The 4,727-nt window shown below is 33.4% G+C and overlaps 2 protein-coding genes across 5 annotated transcripts in view; one reads left to right on the forward strand and one right to left on the reverse strand.

Annotated features, from left to right (window-relative positions):
* LOC108969666 (cytochrome b5 reductase 4) overlaps window positions 1-4,727 on the reverse strand; it is a 19,253-nt gene that overhangs the window by 7,104 nt on the left and 7,422 nt on the right. The window lies entirely within an intron of this gene.
* LOC108969665 (fatty-acid amide hydrolase 2-B) overlaps window positions 2,206-4,727 on the forward strand; it is a gene marked incomplete at its 5' end in the record, with an annotated part of 6,527 nt that continues 4,005 nt past the window's right edge. For all 4 annotated transcript variants that reach the window (XM_018934521.1, XM_018934523.1, XM_018934522.1 and 1 more), the window contains 1 exon segment: window positions 2,206-3,559.

The raw sequence follows: 4,727 nt of genomic DNA on the forward strand, positions 1-4,727 counted from the left end.
AATTGCCTACTCAGTCCGAAGTAGCACTTGTTGGCAAGAGTTATCCTGCGTTGGATTTCCAGGCTGACATTATTGCTGGTTCCAAGATAGACGAAATTATCTACGACTTCAAAGTTATGACTGTCAACAGTGACGTGAGAGCATAATCGCGAGTGCGACGACTGTTTGTTTGATGACAGGAGATATTTCGTCTTGCCCTCGGTCACTGCCAGACCCATTTGTGTTGCTGCCTTATTCATTCTGGAAAAAGCAGAACTAACGGCGCGGGTGTTGAGGCCGATGATATCAATATCATCGGCATACGCCAGCAGCTGTACACTCTTATAGAAGATCGTACCTTCTCTATTTAGTTCTGCAGCTCTAATTATTTTCTCCAGAAGTAGGTTGAAGAAATCACAAGATAGGGATTCGCCTTGTCTGAAACCTCGTTTGGTATCGAACGGCTCGGAGAGGTCCTTCCCGATTCTGACGGAGCTTTTGGTGTTGCKCAACGTCAGTTTACATAGCGGTATTGGTTGCGGGGATACCAAATTCAGACATCGCGGCATAAAGGCAGCTCCTTTTCATCAAAAGGGGGGTCTCTCATCCGAGGCTGTTGTGAATTTTTCATTGGGGGTGTTTGTTTACGTGGCGGGTCCCAAGCCCAGCGCACAACCCTACGTAGGGGTAGTTTAATATATCGTCAAAGTCAATTATCTATTTTTCATGTAGCGATACAAAGCACATTCATGTTTTTTAAATAAAAAGGTTAATAAATTAAAAAATGTCCAACCCTTTAATACAAATTCATAGTAATCAGTGCCAATGATTCAATCCCAAGCAAATTGTTTATATACAATTTAATACAGCTAAGGCATATACCATAAAAGATTTTTTGAAATAAATATCCAATTTTTAATATCCTCAGATAATATCCTCTTTGGATCGAATCAAAAATAAAAATTTATCCTATATACATATGCACTTATATTCTCAGTTTCGGAGTTTAATTATGACACAACAAATATTTTTGGAATAACGTTTTGCTAAATTACTAATTAATTAAATTATTAAAATTAAAAAATAATCTTTTAGTAAATGGTAAAATAAATTACAATTGTACGTATATTTGAATATAATAATACACTAAGTGAATTTGTATTCGTAGATATACATATAATACACATATATTGTTACTTTTGACACATGACGACTACAGCCATTAAAGTGCATTTAAATCGTAATAGAGATATATGCGTATGCGTGTATGTCCGTGCATAAAGATAACATGTACTCTTAACACTTGTATCGAGCGTGCAAACAAATATACAAGTGGAAAATGTGATTAAAATTATAATAAACAAAGGGTTGCACAGCAGTAAACTTAAAATAATTAAGAAAAAATCATTTCATGATCGTCGTGCCAGATTATCTTTTGAAGCGGCATATTCTAAGGGATTATCTAAAATTTTWACACAGTTGACAAGCTGGTATGAATAAGTAACAGAAGAAAAGCATCTTATGATGCTCTTTTCAAATCAAAGGGTTGGCATTAATATTTCTGGGCTAGCAATGGAATAAGCAATATTTTTTCGGTTTAAAAACGCAGTGATTATTTTCCAAAAAAAAATTGTTAATGGTTTATCACATTTTTGTCGATTAGTTTGAAAACTTTGTAAAACTATTTTSTGTAGTTCGATCAAAATAACTGAACCCACTAACCTTGGATTGGTCAAAAATCGACGCGTGAGAGCTGGATTGGCTARCCGATGCACACCTCTTTTTCTATTATTTAGCAGAAACAATCCAGCGSGATAATGGTTCGCCGCTTACATTTTTCTTTGAAGAATGCTCTGAAGAAAATTYTATGTAGAATTCTTCGATACTAGCTAATGCATAAAAGTAGGCTATGAGGCTAAATTCTACTGCGTTCATATTATATTTACAATTTATACAATACAATATGTAAGCAACGAATACAAGTTGATGAAATAAAAATTATAAGTAAAGTAATCACTATTTCGTCAAATCGTCAAGCATATTTTAATTAAAAATTTTTCGGTATCATTGATGGAAAATTGTAATTGCATACGGTTTCAAAATTTTTTTGTAGAATGTGTAAAAGTAGGTTTCACCGAATCGGAGTGTGCTCACCAAACTCAAAAACGCATCAGACTCGCCAAAGGCCCTTTCTTTAAGGCTCGTTGTTTGAAAAAAAAAACGAAGAGACTCAGCTACAAAATTAAAAAAAAAAACCGTTATTTTTTATATATAAATACTTAGGTTCATAACGAAATATATACATGTATTTTCATAAATAAAGCAAAATTAATATGTAATTTTTGTATTCAACTATTGGCCTTGGCATAGAGGAATTTTCCGTTAATTGAGGTAAGSGAAAGGGGTGATCTGTTACTTTTCGTAGGACAACGCCGTGTTAATTTTTATTGGTCGGAGTAAGCGATACAATCATGCTGCATCATTTACTTTGCTCGCTTACCAATGTCTACCATATCCCGCTGGGAAGTTATACAAAGTTTTCAAAGCGGTTATGAATAAATTTTTGAGAGTATGTACATGCAGAGCAATGTCATAAATTTTCGATGGGGACGTCAAGTGGCTTCGAATAGACATCGAAGTGGTCAAAATGCGAAACATGTTTAGCAACCGCATATCCAAAGATTGTTCGAGCTCATCTTAACATTATTATTTATCWATCAATTAATTCTGATCTTTGAATCGGACTCTGTCACTTGACGGCGGAAATCAACAATCGATACATATACTATACATACAAATTTATGCTAATTTGCGCAAAATCATACAAACAAAAATGAACAGCATACCCCACAAGACAGCTATACGAAGCTAATAATATTTACTTTAAACTAGACAATTGCCAAGAAAACCCGAATTTTCATTTGCCAAAGGTGTTTTTACCAAACACAAATTGTGAAATAACATCGCGATTTCATAACTTTCATCAATGACGTAAAATAAATACACTACGTAGAATTTAATAAATGCCACTAAACTAGTTTTACACGCTACGCGCAACTAGTAACTATACTACATAATATATCTACATAACTAACTATACACTAGCTCTTGTAGCTTCTCAATCAGTCATGCGGAATTTTCGGGTTTTCATACTATACATATTCCAGCAATATCTAGCAAAGAGTCAGTAACAGCCCGCCAGTCACTCACACGTTCAGTGCGCCAAGCACATTGCTTTTTGGTTGGCTGCTCGTTCATTCGTTCGGCAACGACAAGTGTGCCCACTACTCTTCAAGAATGAGGAAATCTGCTAGGCACCGGATTGCAGCCTTTGGTATGCGCCGCAGACAAAGCTCTTTACATTCAAATGCACACATACAATATAATACAAATACTACTATATTCAGCCGTTGTAAACATATGTAGTAAGTGTGTAATCCCTGCTGCTGGTTTATCCATAATTTCTCCGTATCTTTTATTAATTCAGTTCCATTTGAGTTTTCGCTTTGCGCGGTTTGGTATTCCTGCTTCACACTGTTCATAGAATATGAACGAACATACATACATAGTATATACTTAGGTATGGATAAACATACTTATATCAAATATATGTATATAATTGTGGCGAAAGGTATATATGTATGTATGTGGTGCTTGCGAACGACTTTTGGAACTTTGGGCAATTCTATTGTAAACTCTTGCATTGCAGCATTTTTTGTTAGTTTCGTATCTTCGTTGCAATTATTTTCTTTGTTTGTGTATTGTATAATGTATATTTGTTGTTGTAATGCCGTTTGGTTGGTTTAACTTATCTCAAGCTTTTGTACGCGAACTTAAAGTGGTGAGTCAGTGTGATGTGTTGTTCAATTAATAAACATAAGAACATACATACATACATATGTGTGCAAATATACAAAAGTCTATTGAATAACAAAACAATACATGCGCGTCTGTAAATATTCTACAAAAATTCGCAATTTGTCAGTTTACCTGTAATCAGATCCATGTAAAATTTAAAATTAATATACATACATATACCTAAGTGTGTACATATGCATTTGGCTGCAATTGCACACCTCGCAGTGAATGCGCCCGACAGTTGAAAAATTTTGATAGTTTAAAGGTGCTTAATCATTGCGCAATGAAATTAAATCGATACGGTATGAAAACATCATAGAAATTCATTAAACGAATGGAATGATAATGTTACACTAGTATAGGATATGTGTTTTTAATATTAACATGTACCAACAGTGTGTGAAAACTGACTAATGACTGGTCCATATAAACTTCTTTAAATCATCAAAACGTATATAAAGGCGAATCGAATCGTATTAAATCAAACAAGCTCTGATCGCATTAAAATTATATATTAAATTGCTTTTAGTGAGAACATATAGTATGTAGCTCTGGTGTAAGTTTTATAATATTAAATAAGTTGTTTTTTGCTTTTCGGCTTTCTCAAAGTAGGTCAGAAAAAAATTTATTTTAATATTTACAATAGTTTATTTACTGCCTTTCGGAAATAAAATAGTTAATGTGTATATAGCGATATGTTATGTATCAAAAATATTAAAAATTAAAAATAAAACGCATTCAGCTATAGACCAAGTAATTTGAAAGTTAGTAAGACTTGCAAAATGAGCTCGAAAAGAATTTTCTTAAATTTAATTTATACCCTAATTAATATTAATGTTTTTTTTTATTTTTTATAATTGAAACACACTTTTTAGTCGCGTTACTAATTT

Source organism: Bactrocera latifrons, unplaced genomic scaffold (genome assembly GCF_001853355.1).
Source record: "Bactrocera latifrons isolate USDA-ARS-PBARC rearing strain unplaced genomic scaffold, ASM185335v1 scaffold_260, whole genome shotgun sequence".
NCBI classification, from domain to species: domain Eukaryota; kingdom Metazoa; phylum Arthropoda; class Insecta; order Diptera; family Tephritidae; genus Bactrocera; species Bactrocera latifrons.